We start from the raw sequence: 27,739 nt of genomic DNA, 5'->3' as shown, positions 1-27,739 counted from the left end.
AAAGCTTGGTTCAGATACTGACCACAAATTCCAGGGCTGAGCATATGCTCTAAGGAACCTTAGCCTATGTCCACCAACCTGAGCCACTATTTTGCACCTGGCTTCAGCTAGTAGATTTCAGGGTTCTAGTAAAAACCAAAGTAGTTTCTGCAAGCCTTAAGTCTACCCTGCTCCAGGGTGCTAGTGAAAAAACACTACAGATCCCACAGCATAAAGCTGAAGTCTACCCACTCTTGCTAGAAGGCCATTCCCTTCTCAAAAGCTGAAAAACAGAAAGGTCAAGGGGGGTTGGAGAATCTGCTACAATAATTTCAAAAAGGAAACACTTTCAAGAATATTATTTTTTAAGTCTTTACTCTCCAGCAAAATTCAAAACAATAAAGGAGGCTGGCATACCTCCCTTGAGAGGCTGCTCTACAACGTAGGTGCCAGCACAGAGAACGCCCTGCCCTATGCACTCACATGTGAAACGTCTCTAATGAAGGCCACATGGATCATGCCATCATCCCCCAGTCTGAGCACACAAGGAGGATTCTTATGTTCTCCTCCTCTTGTCAGCATAATGGATACTCATATGAAAACAATTGCTCTTACTCATGTGTATCCTCATCGTGGCCAGTCTTAATCCCATATAAAGCAAAAGAGTCTGTACAGAATGAAGAATCTATGGAGCATACATTTCCCTAGGGGGAAAAGGATGATGATGCATCCCCCTCTATAATTTTCTACACTTTAAATACTGAATGCTAACTTGCAAATATTCGAGGTAAAACCTACACTGAGAGTACACACACAAAGAAAAATCCTGGCCACAGTCTGTCTGTCTGTCTCTCTCTCTCTCTCTCTCTCTCTCTCTCTCACACACACACACACACACACACACACAAATAAAAACCAGATTAGATTACTACATGGGACTGTTTCTGATGGCTGTTTGTAAAATCCAATTGGTTCAAAATACAACAGCTAGGTTGATACCGGTCCTAAGAAATACAACTTGCCAGACTACTGATTTGTTCCTGGGTACAATTCGAAATGCTGCTTTTGTTATACAAAATCCTTAAATGAAGTGAGCTATTTGAAGGATCACCTGCTTCCATATGGACGTGGAAGATCTTTGGAGGCCTTCCTCAAGAGCACCCCTATCTTCTGAAGTACAGTGACAGGCAATGGGAAGCAAGGTCTTATCACCTCTGGAATACCCTCCACCTTCTTCATCCACCAAGTGCTGGCACCACTAATGGTTTTTAGGTAATAGGAACATACATATCTATTCTCACTGGCTTTTAATGGCACTTGCTTTTAATGATCAAGTGATAGGCTGTTTTATCTGTTCAGTTCTGCTTGTGTTTACTTTTATTTTATAATTTTATTGTTTTTATATATGCTGTTAAATGCTGCTAGTGTTCTTTGACTTCAACTCCAGGAAGCCCCTGCCAGCATGGAAGTTTAAGCCCAAAACATCTGGAGATCTACTTTCTGCTGAATCCTACTTTAATAGGATTAAAGACAGCCTAAACAGTCTCCTTAATTTCTTTTTATTTTCTCCCTCTTCCCTCCCCATCCACTTTTCCTTGTGTGTCACGTCTTTTTTTTAGAATGTAAGCCTGAGGGTAGGGACTGTCTTCTTTATTGATACATTGTAAGCCGCTCCGAGAGCCTTTTGGCTGAGGTGCGGGATAAAAATACTCTAAAAAAATAATAATAAATAACAAGACTGCCATACAAAAAACACAACCTAGTCATAACCTAGTCTTGTAAATAAGTCCACAAATGTTAGTAACACCCGACATTTCTTACTGTCCTACCGGCACAGGCACACTTGAAAGAGTCATTGGGACCTTTAAAATAAAACACCAATCACCCAATATTTGTGAAATTTCATCTGACTCCCTGGCAAAAAATTTAACTTGCTATTCACAAGCCTGTTATAACCACTTAAGTTTCGGTCTGAGTGCTAGAACCTATTACACACAAAAGAAAAATAATAGTGCAAAACTTTCTGTAGCATACAATCAGAAGGAGAGGAACCATGAATGTTTCTATATGAGCTTAATACTTTAAAACGTGTATGAAAAGTTCTCACCATTTAGAGAAACCTGCAATACCTTCTAAAATATGCCAGCAAAAATATGACTTCAGTTCTTTGATTTTTCCTGCTGTAATCCTCATCTTGTTTAGTACATACTCTATATTAGACTGCACTCCAGGAAACATAACAGTGGAACTAGGTCAACCATTAACCAAATAAAATGGGTAGCTGCTCTGTAGAGGATGTCCTTCAACAGCTTGCCTAATGAACTCACTCTTTAGAACATGTCCCTCAATAAGGCTGAAGTACATGGCTTCCATGGATTTTCTTTAATGCTGCTGGGTACATACATCAGTGTTAGAAGGCTTCTGGTTGTGCCAACCGCAAATGGTCAAGTTCACTCAAAAAAAGGGGGAAAGCAAGATCACATCACTAGATAACAATTCTTCCCCGGATCAAAACAATCTAATAGAGCACCAGATTGAAAAAGCTCACCCCCGTGGGTTCCTCCGGTTTGATATGCATAGGCATGTTTTTCCAATTTCATCTTTAAAATATTCATTGAATGGGTACATTTTTTGTTACCAATCATGAGATGTTTATTAGTTTCTACTATCACTTCTCAAAACAGAACAAAAAATCCAAAAAAATTCTTCTTCATTAGGTTTATTAAAATAACCATTTAAAGTGGGCAGAAGGGGGTGAGGAATTCCATCAAAGTTATCCCTATCCTTACTTTGGCATCCAGGGGTCACTGATAAAATGGATTGGGAGGAGTAGCAGCAGGACTAAATCTATTTATTCTGAAAAGAAACCTAACCTTTTCAGATTCCAAAATTTATTTTTTAGCTGTGAAAATGGGGGGGGGGGGTAAGAGTGGGAAAAGTATTGTTCTGAAAAAAATTAAGAGTTGTCATAGTCTCTGAATAACAGTTGCTATGGAACAACCGTGGGAACAGGCCATTTCTCTTATATCCTCCATGACAGCTTTCCAGAGGTATCTAGTTGGCCAATGAGGGAAACAGAATGCTGGACTAGATAGGTCTCTGGTCTCATCCAGCAAGGCTCTTCTTACCTTCAGACCTAGTTCATTATTTAGTATTTATTTTATTTACAATATTTATATACCACTCCCCATTGAAAATTTCAGAGCGGTGTACAAGATAAAATGAAAATAAAAACGGAAAACACTTCAAACAGATTTTTTTAAAAGCAAATACAGTGACTCATGGCTGAACGTTAGGGAAAGGCTTCCTGGGATAATGTTTTCATGAGGCACCGAAAGGAGTACAAAGTTGGCGCTTGCCTGACCTTCAGAGGCAGGGAATTCCACAGGGGGGAGAGCACCACGCTGAAGGCTCTCCCCCTGGTGGACTCCAAACGGAGGATGAATCTATGTGGAACCACCAGGAGCAGACCCTCAGATGACCTCAGTGACCAGGCAGGTTGGTAGGGGAAAAGGTGCTCTCTCAGGTTCAAAATGTGGTAGGAGACTGATCTGGGTTTTAAGATTATGCATACATCTGTTATCACATATAGGAAGGAACATGTGACATGGGCTCACAAAGGGATGAATACGTAAATACCTGCAAAAGTTCCAGTTACAAAGAAGGATGAAAGAAAATAGCACAATCAACAGTAAAGGTGTATAGCAAATCACAGTGGAATATTTGTCACTAGCACGGCAATCCTACTTATATATAGTCAGCGAACAGAGGTTTACAGTCTGTGTTTTCATATCTAGATGGTTCGGCCTATAATTTAGATTAGTCCTAACTAGCATAGTCAATGGTGATGTGAGTTCTTAGGCCAAAATATCTGGAGGTCCACAAGTTGCCCACCCCTGATCTAGGCAGGAGACCTAAGGAATTCATTTATCCAATTTTATCCTCACACCAGAGACAGTGACTTGCCCAAGATGACAATCAGTGAGCTTCACACCTCAACAGTGATTTAGGTTCTAAGACTCCTTAGTCTAAGAACAACTCTCTGCTAGCTCTTCTATGTCTAAAAAGGTATATTCAGTGGCTAATAGAAGCAGCTACTGAATGCCTGCATTTATTTTGCTGTTATTTTTAAATTATTTTTCCAGTTTTTGTTATAATCCCTAAGCCAAAGTGAAATTTTAGACTGTGCACCAACATCACTACCATGAAAATTAAGCCTTACAGTTTACACGGAATGACAGATCTCCAGTAGAGGTCCATGAATAGATACAGGCCTGGCTTGGACAATATTATTAAGTCCAGCTAGGCATAAGCTTCATGTAACTGCACAGAGCCCCCCTTTGCTGCCACTTAGCTCCTCACTTCACGTGACTGGTGATTCAAACCACAAAGCCACAGTAAACTATAGATCTCCATTATGTGCTAACCAGGAAAAATGGTGTCATGGCTTCCAAACAAGCCATTATTCGAAAACCAATTTTAATAAATATGATATTTATTTCTTACCCGCCTCTCCCTCTGGATCGAGGCAGGGAACAACACTAAATACAAAAAAAAATCCATAAAATGCATCAAACTGATTAAAAACATATAAAACTGATACAATATTAACAATCAGACATCTTAAAACCATGGGAGCACAAAGCTCATGCATATCATAACTTCTTAAGCCAGGATTTAACCGTCTGAATGCAGCCACAGACATATTCCATTTGTTCAACCAGAAACAGAAAGTGAAAGTCAACCCTCCTCATCTGCAAATAGTTGCTCTTTTTTTTTTTTTTGCTTGAAGGGCAGATATGTAATGCCACCTTGCTAAACCAAACACCCTGGATCAGAACTAAAACTTATATCTTAGACATTACTGTTAGCTACTATTAAATAATTCAGTGCAAATGCAAATGTTATAGGATCTCTGCCCACAGTATCAGATATGAATCAGATATGAAAGATGGAAAGGCCCATAACACAAAGCTATACCTGAAGATAAGCAGGTTTGGGTTTTTAAACTGCCAGGATATCAGATGCACTAAGTTCTTGAAAAGAAGACATAGTAGTCATAAACGAATAAAAGTAAAGGAATAGTGAGGGTAGGGCTAACCATTAACAGAATGGACAGAAAAATAAGTTTTCATAACCTAGGATGAACTTTTTCAGAATATGAGATAATAGCTAAATATATCTCTAGTAGATCTGAATTAGAAATTAGGTTGCCATTATTAGCTAGTGTTGCATAGTGACTTATTTGCCAAGAAGTCTTCCTTGGTTCTAACATCACCTCAGCCACAAACTCATTGGGTGGCATGAAGCAAGTCTCACTCCCTGGCCAATATGCAACACAGGGATAATTATCCTGATTACAGTCCTGTTGTATGGATTCCTGAGATTGTAGATTTAGAAAAATTATGCCCTCATTTTTGTGGGGGTATAAATCTATACACCAGAATGGCTTATACAAATAAACAGAACCAGAAAACACACACGAAAGCACTACATTTTATTATGTTTGTTCCTATAGGCATGATGCACCCATAAATAGCTCAAGGTACAGAAGCTTCTGCAAGTGCAGAGAAAACCCTGTGATAATATGGGCCTTTACGTTGTCTAAAACTGAAGTGACTAAAAAGACACGTGACTAAAGTGGAATGTATGAGATTATCAATCTTTGTCTTGTGATATCTCTAGAATAATGGATACTGGGACTTTATGTTAAGACTGTTACTTCCTTTTGCCATAATTAACTAATTGATATCACATCACCACCAACCCTTAGCCATTAATAATAGGCTAATTATCTGAATCAATATTCCCACTGCAATCATAGGAAGCTATCCACAGGAAGGTCACAACTGTATACTGGTTCTTCTTTCATGGAGCGATGCACATATGGTTATTTCATTCTGACCTTTGTGAGATAAGTTAGGTTAAGATGGTGAACTACTATTATGTCATGGCCAAGTAGTGATTTAAACCTAGTGAGGGGTGGGTGGGTTTCCATTTGAAGTCCAACACAGGACTGGAGCAATGGAGCATGCAGTACATTTTGAACCTGTAGTCTGAAGGTAGTGGCCTGGTTACCTGACAACCAAGTTTGGGTAACTAGCCATAACAATAAAGCAGCCTCTTGAACAGCAATAAGCCAGAATAGATGCCTGACACCTAGAAAAACTTTGAGAACAAACTTCCTCTCTGGTTTGAACAGCAAGGGTGTTATTTGCTGTCCTTGCCAGAGACTTGCCTCCACCAACGGAACTTTGGTTCATTCCCAGCACCTGACGTGGCAGGAGCCAGGTTTAAAAACGCTTATATCAAGGTTTGTAAATAATGTTGCAGTTGTATTGATGACCATGGGCCCTGGTTTTATCAGGAAGCCTCGGAGCTACTCAATATTTCTTTGTCAAATAAACCCTGGTTTGCATATTCTTCTTGCATGAAGAAGAAAATAACCTTTATCAATTTAGCCTTTTAAAATATGTAGTTTTACTGTTCTTGTTTTTATTAGTTTGAGATGTTGTTTTAAATAGTTGCACACTGCCTTGATAGCTTTTTAGCAGATAAGGCAGTATGATAAATAAATAAACAAATGATGAGAACAGTCATCTTAAGAGGACAACTTTTAGATATTTGTGCCATTGATTCGCAGCAACTCTAGCAGCTTGTTTCCAGCATTTCTCTTGGAGCTAAAGAGTGGAGCCCCAATTCTTTGCATGTTGGCCTCTACTAGCAATGTCTCCTGCCAAGCCCTGCCTTGATGAATGCTCCAAGTCGCCTTCTACTCATTTCAAGGGGACTCAGACAGGGGAAGAGTCTGGTGATCCACAGCTACTGGCTACAAGTACCAAACATCCACTCTTGCAAGCTATGACCCATTCTCTGTGACACAGAAAAGAGTAGACATGAGCAATGTATTTATAACCCGATCTGCATGTTGAAGAAATCAATACCTATTCAGAGCATTTCTATAGTACAAAGAGTGGTCTAGCAAGAAAATGGAGAGATCACGTTAACATTTCATTATGGACCGAAGCTACCATGTAGTGTGGAAAACTAAAACAATTGATTAGTACATGGCACCCACCCATAGAAAGGCCAAGTTCTACTTTGTCGTCAGAATTTTGATGCTAGCATGAGTGAAGGTGCCAACTGTTACGATGTGACAAGCACCAAGGTAGGAACAGTGTGTGCAAGGTGACCACTATCTCATTGTAACTAAATGTAAACCTTAAACAGTCACCCATAGATTAGATAAAACCTCAAATTCTAACTTCATTTAAAAAAAACACCTTCTCGCAAGAGCTAGTGAAGAGCGAACAAGGTTCTTGCTGAGAAATGCAGGCTACACCTCACACTGACATCTCAAGAACTTTTGAATCTAGTTATTCCACAAAAACATCTCAGACAAGTAACTATTCACGGAAGGCTGCAATATAATTCTTCAAAAATCCTGCTGAACAGGCAGCACATAACCAAGAAGGCTCTTCTGTGTTCCTAACTGAGCAAGCTCTCGATTACTCCATGCTGTGGCTATAAAACAGAACTCGGATTATTATTTCTTAAACGCAGCCAAATGTCAAATGCACCTGACAGAGACAGCCATACAAGCCAATAAACTTTGCAGAGCTGAAAAAGTTTCCCTTGAACATTTGGGGAACATTGCTTATGAGATGCCCTCCTGCAGAAGCCATTTTTACAGGAGTTGTCTTAATTAGCAACACAAAACATATTGGTGGCAGTGCTAATTGAATGGCAGGGTTTTATATAAAAAGAAGAAAAGGCCACCTAATCCATACGACCTTGCTATTAAGAGACAACCATGATAGCTTTCTACTATTACGTAGCAATTACATAATTGCACGGTCTATCCCGTATCATTTGCAGTATTCTGTACCCTTCTCCACTTCACAACTACAACACAATGTTCTCAGATGATTGCAGCTATTGAACAAAACCATCTCCGTGCTGGAGACAAAGGGATCTGCATGTTACAATGGAACTTCATCAGGAGCTTAGGACTTTTTCACATGACTGAATGCTTCCTTTTCTCCAGATTTGTGAAACCCTCCTTTCCCAGCCTTCCTTATACAATGGTTTTGGAATATCCTTCAATTGCTTCAGGAGGAATAAAAAGGCAGGTTGAAAAAAAAGAGAAGGAGGGGGGAAGCCAAGAAATCCTGCTGGGCTGAACTTTTCAGACGACAACACACAAAGGTGCTGCTTTATTGCAGAATGGGAAGGCTGCACTATAAAGGACAAGATGCAAGGCATGGAGAAGGGGAGGGGGTGTGTGGAATCTATTTAGACTTCCTGCACTGGCATGAAATGGCTGCTTTTCTTCTTAGTGCCAGCTCCAATGCTTCATGTTGACATTACACATCCTGTGCTGTAGATCCACCCCCATGCTGCTGCTTGCCCAACAGAATTATCTCCTGCGTCACAGCAGTGGCAACAGATCTGCTGGCTCTGCAGATCTGAGAGGCACCATTTCAAAGCTCTCATACAAGCAACAACTGGACATATTTACCAGATACTCAGTCTGTGGGGCACTCTCAGCAAATACATTACTCGGCCTAACCTTCTGTTATCCAGATGGTCTCTTTTCCCTCTTGGGATAAGACCCATTAAACTTTATTTCATTAAAGAAAAATAAAAGGGGGGGGAGGTAAAGCCCACACAAAACACACCAAAACTCCAGTCTAAAGATAGGGTCCGTGTGCAGCAGTGTGCCTGGTACATCTCCAACAGGACTGCTGAGATGAACATGACCTAAAAAATAATTGGAAGCCATAATTCACACCCAACACAGAACAGAAATCTTCTGGAGAGACGGGGGGGAAATGTGGAGTAATCTGGCAGATTCAAGCACCCCGACAATGTAAACCACATGGATAGCTACTTGTATTTTGAACAATCACATATTTCTCCCATCATAAGGTCTTGGTAACATTTCCCCTTCATCCATTACTCCAGCATTGTAATTGCCAACTACAGCAGTAGTTTCTGTAATAGTCTTTAAATTCAAAACCACGTGTTTACAAAGGCCCTTCGTAATATTCCCTTGCTACTAGACTCAACAATATAAACAAGGGTGATGAAAGAAAAGAATACAGTTGAGTATGAATGGAAGGAATGAAAAGGTTCTATCTACTGCACCCACAGTTTTGGCTGCTGACACATACATAATTTCACATCAGCTATAATATGTTTCACCAAAATTTGTGGACACCAAACTATCAAAAAGATTCACCAAAGTGAAAATAAAACTACCAAGTGTAAACCTCAAGAAGATGACAAGATCTGGACTTACTTTTAAGTTAGATATATTTAGGAACTAAGGGTATATCTCAACTATATACATAGTTCAGATTTATCCTAGTTTAACAGCCTTGGAAATAGGAAGTATAACACTAAGGCCAAGATCCCTACCATAACTCATGTTCCAGTAGGCCCCAATCCATTGGTTTACCTACCATCTGTGAACAAAGGCTTTCCCCAAATTGTGTTTTCTTCTAGTGCCACATGCTAAAGGAGTTTTACTCTAGGACTAGTTTCTTTAGGAACAAATATTAGTATACCCAAGTTTAATTTTTATTTATTCTTTTAAACGCATTTTTATGTTGATGCCAAAGGAAACAGGAAGCAAATGATCAAACACAAAGCAATACCAAAATCTTAGCTGAGGACATCACTAAAACTACAAGTAGTTCTCTAGGAACACTAGATTCCATGCTTAATTTGCTTAAAGCAGTTCTGTTAGAAAGCGAATTCCTCCTCTAGGATCATCACCTGCCTATTCTACAATACTGGCAAAGTAATGAAGGGTGCATCCCTGTTTTGCCTCCCCTACTCTTGAAACTTCGATTGTAAGCTTCCTGAAGGCCTATATTTCCAGAGTTTTCTTATTAGTCTGTAAAGCAGCACATACACTAATTATGCTATAGAAAAATAATAATAATTACTAATATGACAATATCCAAACTGCCTTTACCCATATATTATTTCTCCAGAAAGCAACCCTTTCCACATTTTTGTAACAGTCATAAGATTAGGTGGTGTGGACTTTACCTTCATCTATCTATTACCTTTTCAAAACATGTTCAAGATACTATCTAATCTGCAACTTTTCACAATGCGCCATGGATGCATGCACACACAAACACACACACACAGACACAAAACTCTGCAACAGTTATGGCAACAGAACCTCCAAAGCACCATTCCATAATCTGAAACTTCATCTACCAAACAGGCATGCTAAAAATAGCTCACACACCCCTTGAAGTCTCAAGAGACCATCTGATATTGCAGTATAGTGTTAGCAAAGCTAAGTAGACATGAACTCTTAAAATAAACATCTCCACAGTGAAGACCAGAAGGCTGTCACACCCTATTTCGCCCTATGTGAAGTGACTTGAGAACCACCTGAAGGAACATACAGAAGGCTATTTTAACTCAAGAACGGCATTTAAGCTATGCATCAGCCCAACATCTTCTGCTTTCATAATATGCAATAGAGATTAACAAGAGTAGGGTTGTCATATTTTTAAAACGCTAGCTACTAGAGTTGGAGAGTGAAATATCATGGACATCAACTTGGAGATGTCATAGGCACTACTGAAACATGAAACCAACTACTGATGTTCCTACTGAGATTCCATGGCTCAAGGGGATTTTTTTCTTCCTTTCTCATTCAGGGATGACAAAAGGAAGTACTCTTTTATGCAAATATGAAATTCCTCACTACAGAATGTGGTGATGCCCATTAGTTTAGGTTTTTTTTTTTTTTTAAGAAGGAGTAGAAGCTATGATTGCTATATGGAACACCCATGTACAGAGGAGCTAGATCTCTGAATATCAGACATGGGGACAAACAAATTCAGATGTAGGCCATTACCTTCATAACTCATAAAGTCTAGACTTTCCCAGAAAGTCTATCATACTAAGTCCAAAGTATTATCATCATAAATATTAGCATTCTTAATTCTGCTCAAACTGTGCAAGTTGAGGGTGGGGGGAGGCATATTGTAACACTCAAACAAATAGCATGGACACCAATTACAGCAGTTTCAAGTTTCATTCATTTCAAAGAGAAATATGCTGTGCTTTACTCTCACATAGATATCACTGGGATTGTAAGATGGTTAAGTATGGATTCTACCCCTACTTTCCATCTCACAGAGAAACACTGTTATGCCCTTTCAATACTAGATGCTGCTGCTGAAAATGGTTCTGGAGCACAGGGGTCTTCAAGTAAGTGATCTTCCTTAGCATTTTTGCATGATACAGAAAGAGCCAAACAAACATCCATTAAATTTCACAATTATCTCTAAGTATATAACCTATAGTAAAAAAAGAACCCAAAAAACCCTACCTGTACTATATATTCAAGGGTTTAGAATTATGTCTGGAGGTACCATAAAGGCTCTTTATGGTACCTACAATACGTTCCAATTGATTAGAAAATAAGAGAATTAGAAATTGAGAAAAATGGTTTAAGTCGATTATCTAAATAAGTATTTTTGTTTCTTGATCATTTAAATTGTTGACTTGAAAACAATTGATCCTGAAATCAACACGTTACCCTAGAATCTATGATCCAATAACATGACTGGGTTCGGACAACACATTAACCAACAGTGGGTTAAATAGCGAATGGTGGGTTAAATAGTCAACAGTTGGTTATTGTGTTTGTCTGTTGGGACTTTTTCACACTACGGTTGGTTATTCCACTTAAATAACCAATGCAAATAGCTGATGCTGTGCGGAGTTGATTATTTGAACAACCGTTGGTTATTGTGTCATGTGGTGGGCCCCGCTGACTATTTCGTTGCACACAGTTGGTTATTTTTGGCGACTAGAGTCCCCCGGCAAGAGCGACCAAAGCGGTGGCTGCCACTCTAGTCCAGCCAGCAGAACTCGCAAAGGCTGATGGGATACCAGCGGGAGGACTGAGGGGGGGGGGAAGAGGGCAGAGGATGTGTCAATCAAACACACGGGTAACTAATAACTCGATGCTGGCCTTAATCCACACCACAGTTGATTATAATCATGTTGTGTGGAGAGTATCCCCTTGATAATGAACCGTAGAGTTGGCTATTAACCCACCATTGACTATTGTGTTGTCTGATCCCAGCCAACATATACAAAACCTGAGAACACTGACAAAGCTAATCTTTCAGATGTAATTCTAGTCTGTACAAGTGTATGTAAGTTATGCAAGTTCTAGCAATTCTCTTTCTCAATCATGCCATCAATGTGCATTATCAAGATGAATAGCAATAGAAGAAAAGTGACATTTCAATAGAAGCTGAACAAAAGAAACAACCAACAATAAGATGAGATCTCTATTAGCCAAAATCTTGTTTTTCTGAATCTATTGCATCCCAATGCTCTCTAACCACTGGGACTGTGGAATCTGTGGTTCAAACCACTGTTTAGCTATGGACTCTGTCTTATTGGCATTGAACAATACTAAATGCCAAAATAATTTTATTTATTCATTTTATTTATCATAAAATATTTTAGAGTCCCTTTAAAGGTGTAATCATATGAAGCCAACTTACATATTTAAAATAAAAAATGTAATAAAACAAAAATGACTAAAATTAATAAACACCAATAAATAATAAGCATCCAACCAACATGAATGGATTTTGGGAGGAAAAGGAGTCAATTGCACATCAAATATGCTACAAGAAAACAACCACATAACCTGGTCTGCCCAGTCTACTCACTGAGGTGGTCAACTGAACTAAAGTGGTGAGCTCCACATGACTGCCCAAGAACATAAGCAAAAGACAATACAGATTTGGAATATCAGCCTCATTGGCATGTTAATAGGTCGAACTTTTACTATAGTTGCACTGTTTCTGGAGTAACAGATCGGTTATCTCAACAATCAAGAGTCCTGTGCATTTAACAAGACCACAACTTCTTCCAGGAAGAGACAGAATACATTTTTCACAAGTGTACTATGCTTTACAGTGGGTAAAGATACCTTAACTTAATTGATTACACTAAGTTTCACTAAATTAGTTGTAGGGGGAGGCAGCTTATCAAAAACACTTGAAATGCCAATCTCAATGGAAGCAGATAAAAAAGTTTGAAGGGCTTTGTTTATATGTTCACTTTGGTCTTTCTGAACAAAGCAACGAAGTTGCAGCTGCAGAGTGTAGAAAGCATTTAGCTAATAATGGGTTTTCCAGTGGAAAACTGAAGCAGGGATAGGCAGCATGGTGCCCTCCAGATGTTTTGGACTACAACTTCCATAATCCTGGACCATTGGCCATGTTGACTATGGCTTACGGGAATGGTAGTTCAACACATCTGGAGGGCCCCAGGTTGCCTACTCCAATACTAAAGTAGTGACTTCAGTAAACTAATTACCTTTCCAATAGAAAAGGGTTGAACTTACATTCTGGCCTACCCTTGGAATTTAAATCTTTAGACTCGCATATTTCTGGTTAGAATAAACATGCAGACATTCATGTACGTTAGCTACAGCCCCCTGAATGGTGCCGTTTAATGATGAACTCAGAGGCAAATAAATGAAGAGCTTCTGCAGCAATATGAAAGTGGTGTGGCATGGGATTTTGGCAAGCCATTCCACAATTTCTTGTGAATTTGGCCCTCCAGAAAAAGTAGTTACTGACCAGGGATTAGTTTCTTAGGAGTTCAAAATCTTAATTTATTTTTCTAATCAGTGCTTCCATCATTGCCAACAGCTCTAGATGCAACACATCTTGAGGCAAAAGGTGGGATACAAATAAATATAATAATAATAATAATAACAACAACAACAACAATGGGGAAAAGTCCACGGGTGCATTGGATTATTATTATTATTATTATTATTATTATTATTATTATTATTATTATTATTAAATTTATTACATTTATATCCCATCTTTTTTTCCTCCAAATAACTCAAGGTGGCTTACATAATCCTCCTCTTCTCAATTTTATCCTCACAACAACAACCCTGGGAGGTAGGTTGGGCTGAGAGTCTGTGACCGGCCCAAAAACACCCAGTGAGCTTCCACAACCGAGTGAAGACTATAACCTACATCTCCCAACTCCCAGTCCAACATTCTAGGTACGTCACCACACTGGTTTTCACACCACACTGGTTCTCCATTAATAACACTTCTACAGTTAGGATCTCGTAAGATACATGAGGGTTAAAATTCACACTACAGCTTCCATAACCACAGACTTCAGCCCTCAGTTAGTATGAATCTCTCAACTCTTACTGTTGGGACTGCTTATTTTTCTGTTCTACTGCCAGCTGTCCAGAATATCATGGAACCAGACAGTGTCCACAAATGACATCGCTTTCCATTTTTAGTACTTATCGGACATTTAAAAAAAAGATCTTCTCTTACACTTCATCATCTGAAGTCCACTGACTTTTGCAATGGTGGTTATCTTTCTATAGAATCCTTTATAAAATACTACCTTCTTTGTATTCCATCATTAATTATACTGCCTCTCTTTCCCCAACACAGATAGATCCATTACCAAAGAGTTTCCACTACACATTGCTTATGGAATGTCTTAACCTACTTTTGTGCTCACTTAACTGTTCTGACTGCCTTCTGCTTCTATGTCTCCTGTTTCCTTTTCCTGACAGTGATCCCTGCATCCTTTGAAAGCAAACCCTGTGCGTTGACATCAGCTGAGGTTCCAGATTTTAGGCCCCTTCCAATGCTTTCCATTAATACTAGCCATGCAGTGGTTTTAACACCACATATCTTAATTTCCAAGACAGTTTAGATGCTTCGGGTGTCAGATGGCTTTACGAGATGTCAGACGGTTTCACAAGAATGTTATGCCACAGGTCATTCCTTTCCCTTGATAATTACTAAGTAATTAACTGCAATATAAAGTAGTAAAGAGAGAGGAAGTGAAAAAAAGATTTAGCAGGGTGGAGAATATAGCAGCCTTCCCTTCCTTTCAAATATTTAAGTCAAGAGTCCTACAGACCAGTATAAACTAAAAAAAATATTTTTAAAACAAACAAAACAAGGCTTTCATGATACACAAAGAATTCTCTGAAGCATATGTGGGTTCTTAGCATTACTGAAGGACTAAACTCCCCTTTGGTTGATGCTGCTCCATTCTATCTTCATACATTATGATGACTGGCCGGCGTAGCATGAAGGTGAGCCAGTCTCAGGTTCAAATCTCAACCTAGCCATTCGCTCACTAGGTGACCTAAGGTAGTAGCTTGCCTCTCAGCCTCTCTCTACAATATGGGGATAATAATACTGAACACTACAAAATTATTGCAAGGACTACTGACATGATGTACATAAATCACTGAACGGTCTAAAGGAAAAGAACACTAGGTATCTTTTATCAAGGTATGTCAATGCTTGCAGTTCCTTCACAGCCGTGATGCTCAGTTCTGTGATCTTAGGAAGCAATTTACTGTACACTCACACCAATGTAGTTGCACAGAATTAACTAAACCAATTCCCAGTTTATCTGATTTGCACAAGTTTCATTCTCAGTAGAAATAAAGAACATTACCTCAATGCATCTTGTCAGTAAATTCTCAGCAATGCATTTGACTTCCCCTAATCAAAAACAATAGCTTTGTTCCCTTGCTAACCATTTGTACATTCCAGCACAAAACAATGGAGCTCCTCAGAACATTTATGACTTCCTTCAAAGATTTTTCTGTTCTACCCACCAATTACCAACTCAGGATATATCAGAACCACCAAATCACCTAATTAAAACCTTTCCTGCAATACAATGTGTTTTTGTCTTCCCCTTCTATCATATTCATGTATCCATCCTGTATCCCAAAATCAATGTTTGGTTAGTTTGTTAGCCAAAGAGTCAAACAGAAGCCAGTAGGAACAAAACAGTGGTTTTTTTGCCAAATTACACCAGAGAATGGTTTGATGGCACATGTTACATTACAACTGCTTTAGCTGAGACAAAATGGGAATGAGCAAAGTCTGAAAGGAAGACCCCCTGGAGCCTTACATGGGGCATAAACAGATATCCCAGAGCCAAGTAGATTTTCAAAGGCATCTTTCACTAGGGTGACCATATGAAAAGGAGGACAGCGCTCCTGCATCTTTAACAGTTGAATTGAAAAGGGAATTTCAGCAAGTGTTATTTGTATACATTGAGAACCTGGTGAAATTTCCTCTTCATCACAACAGTTAAAGCTGCAGGTGCCCTGCCCTCTTTTAAATCTGGTCACTCTAATATAGCTCCTGCACCTTTAACTGTGGTGATGAAGAACGAATTTCACCAGGTTCTCCATATATACCAATGACACCTGCTGAAATTCCCTTTTCTATGCAACTGTTAAAGATACAGGAGCCCTGTCCTCCTTTTCATATGGTCACCCTATCTTTCACATTACTATTTTTACAATAGTTATAACACTGGCAACATAATACCTTTGGTGAGTGTACATTCCAGCACTCAACCAAGTCACTCCATTATTGTTATTACTGTAACATACAGAGCCATGGGGGGGGGGGTGCATGCGTAAATTGAGATGCACTATAAGACCACTGAATGCAACTCATTGCTAGTGAGACTCACGAAGTCTCACAATGACAATTCTGTAATCCAAACCAAACAGAGAGCAATGTTTGGGAGCCATATGGGGAGAGGCCAAGTGTATGAGTGCCATGGAATTGGCACTCACACCCAGTACAGTCAGGGTGGGTCAGGGCCCACATGTTGTTGGGTCAGTTCAATTTTACTCCAGCCATGCAGGCTATATTCCTGGGGAAAAAACAGCTCCCATATAATCTGGGTAACACTTAAAGGGCCCTTAAATTAAACAAGGAAGCTGCCCTCTACAGGAAAGACAACAACTAAACACACATTGCTCAGATCACCAATTCTAAGGGAAACTACCATATACACAACCAATTGTCACTGGTACCATATCCTGCCTTTTGTTAGGCCATGGAATTCCTCCTTGCATGAATAATACCAATTATCATTACTCTGAGCAGTATGCCAACACTACTGATTTTCTCTTCTAGAAACATAAGTAATCTGGGTGACCAACAGGTGACCAATTGATAATATTTGACTTGTTGATTCACTGGCATCCCAGCCTAGCTATCATTGACAATTATTTAGGTTACATTAAGAATAAACTTATGTTACACTGAATTTAAGGGGGGGGAAACAAGTGCTATTCATTTATTACCAATTGTTTTGGGTGCTAGACATAGGCCCCCATCCAGCTAAATTTAATAAATCCTGTTAAAAGCAATAGACTGTAAAGTAGGTGCAATTAACAATGCAATCTTATGCATGTCTACTCAGAAGTAAGTCCCACTGAGTTCAATCAGACTTACTTGTAGGTAAGACTGAAGCAAAAATTCTTACAATTTCAATAGAACTTAGTCACAAATAACTTTCATTATATTAAGGTAATGAGGTAACTATAAAACAATCACAATTCTATATGGTGGGGTGGTAGTAGAATAAGTGTATTCTCAGTGTAACCTAAATAATCATCAATGATGGCTAGGTTGAGATGCCAGTTAATAAACAAGTCAGATATTAGCAATTGTCACCCAACATTTGATCACAAAAGAATGTTCTATAACATCAAGAACTCCTTTTAGGCAGCTTACCTTTTATCATGGCATCATGGGCTCAGTCAATACCAATAGCAGGAGTGAGAGCCCCTTTATTGGTTAAAATTGTTTTATACGTTTATATGTGAATGTTTTATATAGTGTATTTTTATGGCTTTAATCTTTGTAAACTGCTCTGGCTATTGAGTGGTATAGAAGTGTAATCAATGAATCAATGAATAAACAAGTTGGGGGTTGGACTCGATGGCCTTATAGGCCCCTTCCAACTCTACTATTCCATGAAGTGCTGCAAGAGTCAGGGTTGCACATACACTTATGTTTATTTTGTTCCAAAGAGATCCTACTTTGTAACTCCCATTCTTCTCTTTCCCCATTTGGATTACACCATGTGGCCTACTTCTCATAGCTAAAGAGGCACAAGCAACAGATGCCCAAGAATTAAGACTACCACCCAGTCCACTGCTTTTACTGTGGAGACCCTCCAAGTGATCGGGTATGGTACCCTGTAAAGCTTCTGGAGTCTTCTAGAAGAAAGCCATTTTGTAGTGAGCACAATTCTTCTCTTTATTACTGTTTTAGTAAATTACTGCTGAGATCACATGACTATTTCCTTTTGACATAATTGGCTAATCAAAAAAAAAATCTACCTAGGACAAACTTGTTTCACCTACATTCCACTAAGAAAAATAACCACCACATTCCAGCTAGAAACAACTAAGTGCCTTTGCACACCTTTTTCATGTCCAACTTAAAACAAGTAGTTTTTTGTTTTGTTTTCAAGCATGTTTGTCATAGTGCTATAAATTATAACAAAGTTCACCCGTTTCCTAATTTCTTACTCTCTTGGTGGGGGTAGGGGAGGAAGCAGAAGAATTCTTCAGAGGTAACACTGAGAGATGAAATCAAGAATTCATTCAAATGTGTCTCTGAAATTCTGTTCCCTTCAACCAACAAGATAGTTGAACTTGTGATAATTATCTTCTGTCTCTGTTTCCCCTCCTCTTTCTTCTCTCAGCACTGGCATACAAACCATGCTATTTTAACTTCTTTCCTGTTCTCCCAGTTCTTCTGGAACATTTTATTTTCAACATTCAACTCATCTGGAATACTGCCATAGTGAAGTTCCTCCATTATAATGTTAACTGTATCTCTCCCAACAGCAGTTATCACCTTTACATATTATCATTATAGCTCTAAAATCTTCATTTTGTTTAGTTTTAAAACAGAAAAACCTAAAGTAGTCTTAACTCTAACTTCACTCTAATGTCTATTCCAAAATTGCAAGCTCAGTTCTTGGAAGAGAAGAAGAAGGAGAAGGAGGAGTGCTTAACACTTTTAAGACTTCCTAAAATTCAAAACATTCATAGCCATGGGAAGATGTATAAGAAAAGCCAACAATATTGTTAGTCCTTCTTACCACAAAAGTACAAGTTCCTAAAAGTCTTCATACATGTGTTTATTATTATTATTATTATTATTATTTATTTATATAGCACCATCAATGTACATGGTGCTGTACGGAGTAAAACAGTAAACAGCAAGGCCCTACCGCATAGGCTTACAATCTAATAAAATCATAATAAAACAATAAGGAGGGGAAGAGGATGCCAACAGGCACAGGGTAGGGTAAGCAGGCACAGGGTAGGGTAAAACTAACAGTATAAAGTCCGCACAACATCAAGTTTTAAAAGCTTTAGGAAAAAGAAAAGTTTTTAGTTGAGCTTTATTGATTCAACAAAATACTGCAGAGTTGCTTTACTAAATCAGACATTAGCATAAAGAACTCTGTTAGTCTGTTTTTATCAGCAACTAGAAAGATGCCTCTGAGAAACCCACAAGCAGGCTAAGATGGAAATAACCATCCCTCATATCCTTACCGTCTAATCATCAAAGATGTTCCACTTAGTTGTTATGGTTTGTGCTCCATACATTTGTCTAACAGTGCAACCCTATACATTTTGATTCAGAAATAATCTCCACTGAATTCAAAGACGCCTACTCCCAGGTAAGTGTGTATAGCAGCCTTCCCCAACCTGGTGTCCTCCAGATGCTTTAGACTACAAGTCCCATCATTCATGACCACAAGCCATGCTGGCTGGGCTGATGGGAATGGAAGTCCAAAAAATCTGGAGGGAACCAGGTTGAGACAGGCTGTGCATAGGATTGAGCCGAAAACTTCTTAAATCATCTATGTAACTTCTAACAATGAATTTCATGAGTGCCATCATATACCATGAGCTTCAAGAGAGAATACACCTTTGGCAAAGGTTATGCCCATGTGATTCAGGTGAGATAGAGACATCCTCTCATGTGCTTTTATACTGTTCGTTCTACTCAGAGGCCCGGTCAGGCTTAATTCATCCTCTACTACAGGACTTTCCAGGTAACACCGATGAATTTTATACCAAGTTCCTCCTTGCCGATAGAAACCCCTCAATTACCTATAAGGTTGCTAAATTCTGCAACTTGGCTATGAGGACACGTCATAACCTATTAACCTCAGATGACTGTTAAATCTCTGGGAGATGGGAACTAAGGATCTGTACTACTTTGTATGGTTGTTGTTGCTGAATTAATGTTGTGCTGGTCTTGGACCATAATAAAGTGATTGATTGATTGATACATCTTTGGCAATAATGTGGATAGATAAGAATCTGCTGTGACAAATACTTTGGGGTCCGATAAACAATGTGTTCAGTTTTTAAATTACACCAGTTGAAACATGTCCTTACTAAATTAAGTATGAGTTTATTTGCTGTGTCCTGGACTTACTGCCATTCTGCTGCCCCTTACGCCTGGAACGCTCTTCCAGAACATTTGAGAACTACAAGTTCAATCGCAGCTTTTAAAGCTCAACTAAAACCTTTTCTTTTTCCTAAAGCTTTTAAAACTTGATGTTGTGCGGACTTTATACTGTTAGTTTTACCCTACCCTGTGCCTGCTTACCCTACCCTGTGCCTGTTGGCATTCTCTTCCCCTCCTTATTGTTTTACTATGACTTTATTAGATTGTAAGCCTATGCGGCAGGGCCTTGCTATTTACTGTTTTACTCTGTACAGCACCATGTACATTGATGGTGCTATATAAATAATAATAATAATAATAATAATAATAATAATAATAATCGATAGTTACCTTCCAGAAAATTGTCTAATACAAGTTCATCATAGAATAGTTGTGGCAATGATTTCCATCAATATTTACTGCATGAAAGTTGGCTTCCTTTTGTTTGTCCCAGTGAGTACTAAACTTTGCATCACAAGAGATGCTAAAATGTATCTTGAAAAAGTAAATGGGGCTTCATCTTCCCTCTCCTCCCCCTTCACCTGTCACAGGTGTCTCCCACCCCACCCCGAATCTCCTCCTGGGGTGGAGGAATAATCTGTTCCATCAGTAGTGCCCATTCAGTCAACATTTGATACAACCCAATATGCATCACATTTCTGGAAGAAATCACCACCAAAATAGTTTCTAAGTGTCTAGTGTAATCTACAATCAACCTTTTATAATCTGAATTATGGCACAGCAGTATTTACATTAAAGGTGGCCTTCCAATCTGGGAAGAAACTACTGCAGCTGTCCAATAAAAAAAATGACCATGTTCCTATAGCACTTAATGAGAAACTAACAGTAGATCAAAAGACCAGCCAACTAATGCTTCCTCAAAATTTAATACAACCATTATGGACGACTTTCCTTATTTGCCAGTGCAAGAAAACGATCCTCTATGTCTTCAAAATTACTCTTTGCAATATTTTAATGCCTGGTGAACTCTTGGTTACAATGTAGCTAACTATAGATAGACCTTCCCACCCACTTCCTCCAAGCCTGAACAATTAGTGTTAACCAGCATTGTGCTTTGCTGCTTCATAGATATTCACCAGCTTCCACGCATTTCATTCTGTCTGTATTTTTACCAATGTTCTTTTGCGTAGTTTGAGAAATTAGCTATGCCACAGAAGATAAGAAGACTCTTAAAATATGCTGCAGTACTAACGGTGCTGTTTTGAAAATAATACATATACACATTACAGAAGTTTGTTTTAGCTTACCTCCACTCTCTTCTTCCCACCCCAAATAAGAATATATATATTTCACGAACTATCTTTTGTTTCTTGACTAGCCTTCCTCAAAAGTCAGACCTGGCTTATTATAAGAGTTCAGTACTTCTTTTTCTAGCTCTAAAATTAAACCATCAGTTCTTTAGAACCACTATGCCAAAAGTCCAACTATCTTTGTGATATTTCTTCCATTCTACTATTAACCATTAATCATAAAATTCCATCTGATCAATTGATATCAAACCATAACTTTTTAATGTTGTAATGTAGGGAGAGACACTAGTTTCACCTTTAACCTTCCTATGTTTGTAAAAAAAAAAACACTTCACTGATCCAATACTGGGGTCAAGTACAGTCCAATTTAGTCTCTTTTTTTACTGAGACGTATTTGGCAATTGCTCCAATTTAATATAAAAATATGCAATATTAATAGTACAGAGATACAACTATTCAGGGACAGCATCTGGGAGTCAGCAATATTAATTCCTATGGAAACTTACAGATATTCACACATTTTCCCTGTAATTCAAAATCTCTCAAAGGTCTTAATTGACAACAAAAAATATTTAACACTTCTTTTAAGTGAACCTGAACATCAGCACAAATAAGCTATTCTGTTATCAAATTATTGTTTTCACATGTTAGAGGTCATTTAGATCCCAGGTACATTAAACATGCACTATTTCATTTTCCCCAAAATAGGTAATTGACCCCTATTTTAATGAAACTCTCAAATTAATAAGCACACAAAACCACAATGGGAAGTATTAAGAAACTACAGAATGATAGACAATTTATTATAGGAGAATATATGAAATATGAAATGGCAAAAGTTAAAAGAGGAAAGTTCTACATATTTTTATATCCCTTGACCTCAAAAAAATATGAGAATTTTTCAAAAAAAACCAACTTGTGACTTACATACAGTATGTACACCCTAAGCAGATTTTTTTATGGTTGTTGTTACTACTATTAGATTACATAGCTAAATCTTTGAAAAGCTATTTATTTATTTTTCACTTGTTTTAATTTCTGTATCAACCATCTCATTATAAACATACCAAATTCTTCATCTGATGAAACTTTTATGTAGAGAATATTATTTCGTTGAATAATATAACCTCTCTGGTTTCCAGAAAAATATATATAGGCAAATCAAAAATACAGAGAATTGTTTAAACTGAAGAAAGAAGTAGATGAATGTCACTATATTATGGGTATATAAATAATTTTCTCAAAGGCTCTCAAGGCAAGTTCACAAATACATGTTCATCCGACAAGGGTTGCAACATCAGGTGAGGACTTGCATGTGTGAAACAGTCAGATCACATGACACCATCCCAAAGAAGATAGTTCACATATTCAGTGTAAGTCAATAAAAACCATCAAATATTGAAGCAGTAATATGCACAAATGTGCAAACTAGCTCTTACGCACTCTGTCTTTTCTAAACAACAAATAAGGTTTCAATGTTCACTTGCTGCATGCAAAGAGAACTGCTCAGTTCCTGCTAGAAGCTGTCTTAATCAAGGAATTTTATTAGCAAGAAGAATCTTGGGCTATTCTGTCTTTTCTGTTTAGAACACCCACCATTGACTGTGAATGATGAGGGTGTTAAATTTAAAATTTGTCTCATTCCAAAGACCATTTACCTTTCCTATAGCAATTGTCCTATGTGTCAACCATTCAAGTCTTTAAATTGTGTCTGGCTGTCTTTATCCTTAAAATCAGAGAGTGTGGTTCGATTAAAACAGATAAACAAGTTGTTTTAAGTAGAAACTGTGTGAATAGATTCATCCTGGGAGGAGAGAGAAAAAACAATAGTGGTCTACTAGTAGAAATAAAAGAGACGTTGATATCAGCAAGCAATGGATAAGGCCTACCAAAGACCAGCACTACAACATCATTAGAGAGTGTCGAAGTCATGTCTTACGCTGCATCATTGTGCTTTGTTCTACTGTTCACTATCTAGACATGACATCTCAGAAGTTTGAGAAAGAAATAGGCAACCACAATCAAAAGTTATCTATTAAAACTGAGTGTTCCACATGAATTTGTATAAATAGAAAGAGTACTGTTTTATCAGCAACATAGCTAAAATCATTCAGTTCTAACACCCAAAAGTTAACACTTTCAGGAGTTGCTATTTAGTTGGTTGCATATAGTTCAGGGTTCCTTGTCTTCCCATGACTTATAGCTATCCATAACATACACATCTTTATGTACATTACTTGATTTGCCTTTCCAATTTGATGGGAAATCAAATTGCTCTCGGTGTTTCAAGCATTTAGGCCACCTTGCTTTCATTATCTCATCCTCTATTTACCAACTTCTCAAAGAGAGGATTAATTAAACTCATAAGGAAATTCTCATGGTCATTGGTTCATGTAAGAGACACTGTAAAATGTTAAATGTATTGGAAATCTTATGATGAATCTCTTGGCTACACAGGTATATTTTTTTCATCTTCTGTGACCCTAAAGTATTCCAAAGTAACACTTGGAAACAAAAGTGAGAGAGGAAGGGGAAACCTATGCTTTTCCTGAATTGCCATTGTTTCTTTGAAGTATTAGGCTCCCACAATCTAGACAAATGAAAGCAATTTTAAATCATATTGATTTCAATGAGAGAGAATTAAGTGCATGCTTAAGGTTGTGATCCTATACCCAAAGACCTGGGAATAAGCCCCACTGAACTCAATAGGACTTACTTCTGAGTAATGTGTAAAGGTTTACACTGTAACTCTTCCATTGAAATCAATGGGATTTAAATGTGCTCAGCCTTGAGAATTCTTATGAAACTCCCAATATTTCTAGGTCACAAAACTGAAGTGTTGGGTCAGTTTTTAAAAACATGAGAGAAATTTCTTCATGAATTACATAGTGTTTAAGAAGCCTTGTGGAATTTCAGAGGAACTCATGATGGCCTCATCTGGATTTTTTTAAAAATGATCAAAACAGACATGCACCCCAGATTATTTGCCCAAATTGTAATACTTCCAGAAGATACCACACTATTGTGCTTCATCAATTGGAATGGCCACTGCAAAGCCATCACAAATTTTGCTTGATTGGCATTGATTTCATGTCATTCTGCAGAAGAACATAGTCAGCCTCATTCAGATAGACTTAACCATTCCTTTTCTTTAAAAAAAAAAATACAAAAAAACCCCAAAGCATATCTTGGTCAACTGAATCTGCCACTTGAATGCCATGAAGTTCAACCCCAAAAAAGAAAAAAGGGGTTTGTTTATAAATGAAACTATAGAAGGAAAGGAGGGGGGGTGTCAATGTCCTTTTAGAACATTGGTCTCTGTCTGTCTCTGGAGAATCTATGAAAAGAATCTATGAAACTTCCTCAAATCGTCCATTTCCTGGAGTCAGAACGAGAAGAGACATCAAAACCCGTTGCTCACTGAAGGGAAAAAATTGTCAAGCCAGGCTTTGCCAACAAAGCTTCAGGAAAAAAAAATGGAGAAACATCCATAATTGCATGAGCACTTCTCATCTCAGCTTTGTCTAGTGGAAAAGCCTGTCCTTGCTCTCCCTCTCCTCCATTTTCTGGTGGAGCTAGAGAACATGACATGGCTTACCTGACTCAGATCACAGCCCTCTGTCCAACTATTCACTTCCTCTTAGGCATGCAAGTAGCTTCATGAGACAAACAGGCATTGCACACAAAGCAGCAGCAGAAAGCCACCCCACATCTCGCCACCTTTCCCCCACCCGCCCCTTGCAAGAAGGTCCTTCCAAAACCCCAAGAGGAGAAAACTTTCTCTGGGGGTGCAAAAGGGCTGAGAATCAGACCAGAACAACAGAGAGGATCTGTAGGATCTCCCCTTCCCCTCCCCTTTCCCCTGTGTGCATAAGTAGAAACTACAAAGCAAAGCAAGACAGAAAGAAAGAAGGAAGGAAAGAAAGAAAGAAAAAGAAAGAAAGAGACTCAAGAGAAAGAGAGGAGAAACCCTAGTAGAGAGACTGTGCGCGAAAGAGAAGTAGCTTTGTGTTTTGGAGTCTGGACTGGAACCAAAGCAGACAGCTTGCAAATGGAGGACAAGGAGATAAAGAAAGGGGGGAAAGAGAGAGATGGGGCGGCGGGGGGGGGGGGAAGAGAAGCTCAGCTGCTTCTCATTCCCTGGAAAGCCATAGACACCAGGGAACTGAACAAGAAGTGAAGGTCTCTGTTAACCCCCCCCCACACACACACACCCTTTCTCTCCTTCTCTCTCTCTGCCTCTCAAAGGAAAGAGCAGGACCGTGTGTAATGGCTTCTCTCCAGCTTAACCGCTGTTCTCTTCCAAGCCAACCCTTTCAGAAACCACAGCCAAAGGGAGACCCCCGCCACCTCAACTTCAGGAAAGGCGGGAGCGGGTACATATATATATTTATATAATAATGTGTGTGTATGTATGTATGTGTGTGTGTGTGTGTGTGTGTGTGTGTGTGAGTGCGGGGTGGGTGGGAGGTCCAGTCTACCTGCCTGAGAGAAGGACCAGATTTGCAAGAAGAGAAGGAGGAACAGAAAGAGAGAGAGAAAGAGAAAGCAAAGAAATAGAGAGAGAAAGAGGTCACCGGATTGCCTGGGTCGAGCCAGCAAAGAGCAAAGAGCTCTTTTTTCCCCACCTCTCCCGCCTATGATCCAATCACTTCCCCATATCCAAACCCCTAACTGCCCCCACACACTTCTGAGCTCCGCTCCTCTCACTTATCTCTCCCCCCCCCACTACCACCACCTTAATGCAACAACAACAAAAAATTAATTAACTGCCTTCCTCCTCCTCCTCCTCCCACCAGCAGCAGCTCCACCAGCAGCAGCTCCACCACCAACCACCACCACCTCCTCCTTCTCCTCCTCCTCCCCCACTGCAAGAGACAAGAGACTTCTCTCTAAACAAAACCGCCGTTTCCACCACCACCACCTGATTTTTCTCCCCCTTCCTTTGGCTTGCTCGAATGAATGGATTGTGTGGATTTTCGTGAAGATTATTCTTCGTATTCTTAGTATTATTTTGTTATTGTTCAAGGTGGTGGGACAGCCAGAGAAGATCTCTCGCTCTCGATCTCTCGCTCTTTCTCTCTTTCCAATTTGCTAGATGGGTTTTAATTGCAAGAACTTACAGGAAGGTCCCGGTGCTGGTGTTGGTCTCTTTCCTCTCCTCGCCTTCCTCTCGTTCTTCTTCTTGCAATTGTTGTGGAAGTTGTTTCTGCTAGTCTCATGTGCTCCTTGCCAGGTCTCAGCAATGGAGGATCGCCATCTTTTTCCCTGCTTTTTTTTTCCTTTCCCCTCTCCCCCCCTCTCCCTCTCTCTCTCTCCTTCACTGGCTTGCTGCAGCTGCAGATGACCTGAGATATCCGTCTCTCTCTCTCTCTCTCTCACTCAACCCTCTGTGTGTCTCTCTCTGAATAATGAGCAACCAGAGGGAGAGAGAGGGAGAGAGAGAGAGAGGGAGAGAAGACAATCTCCTTGCCTACCACACAAAACGCAAGAGCAGCAGGGGGTGCAAGAAGGCTTTCTAACAACAACAACAACGTGGAGGGAGTGAGGAGAAAAAAAGAAAAGGGGGAAAGGCAGGAGAATAGTGGGAAGGGGGGGGAGATAGCTAGAGATGGAGGAGGAGGAGGAGATGGTGATGGAGGAGGAGGTGGTGGTGGAGATGAGGGAAGGCAAAGGTGGCTACAAACTTAAGTCCTCTTGGGATATGATTTCTGAAGCGCTCCCAGGCTTACTGAGGTGGGAGAAGGCACAGAAAGGGCGACCTGGAGAGGTTTCCCAGTTCCAAGCTGTTGCCTCCAGCCTCCAACCTCCAGCCCTCGTTAGCCTTGGAGATGCTGAGAGAAGCCCTTCGCCCGCAGCTCTCCCGCTGCTGGGTCATCCTAGCTTTTCCTACCAGCTATGGCAAGTTCTAATAAAATCAATGCCACCACCCGGGTTTCCTGTTCACGGAGATGCGCCTTGTTGCCTCCTAAGCTGATCCCTGAGATAGGTCCATCTAGGAGAGGCTTAATCTTTCCCCTGAGCAGGGGGGAAGAAGAACATAAATGGAACTGGAGATTGCAAAGTGTATTTTAAAAAGAAGAGAAAAGCACAGATCTACCACGTGGTTGATTTTAA

At 39.3% G+C, this 27,739-nt stretch overlaps 1 protein-coding gene across 5 annotated transcripts in view; it reads right to left on the bottom strand.

Moving 5' to 3' along the window:
• Positions 1 to 26,915, bottom strand: part of ZNF462 (zinc finger protein 462) — a 135,358-nt gene extending 108,443 nt beyond the window's left edge. For all 5 annotated transcript variants that reach the window (XM_063129154.1, XM_063129157.1, XM_063129155.1 and 2 more), the window contains exon 1: positions 26,746 to 26,915. The gene's annotated coding sequence lies outside the window, so the exon portion shown is untranslated. The remainder of the gene's footprint in view (positions 1 to 26,745) is intronic.
• Between the last annotated feature and the right edge of the window lie 824 nt (positions 26,916 to 27,739).

The sequence above is a fragment of the Elgaria multicarinata genome, chromosome 6 (assembly GCF_023053635.1).
Source record: "Elgaria multicarinata webbii isolate HBS135686 ecotype San Diego chromosome 6, rElgMul1.1.pri, whole genome shotgun sequence".
NCBI lineage: Eukaryota > Metazoa > Chordata > Lepidosauria > Squamata > Anguidae > Elgaria > Elgaria multicarinata.
Note: the sequence above shows the minus strand (reverse complement) of the source record. Positions and strands in the feature narration are given on the sequence as shown.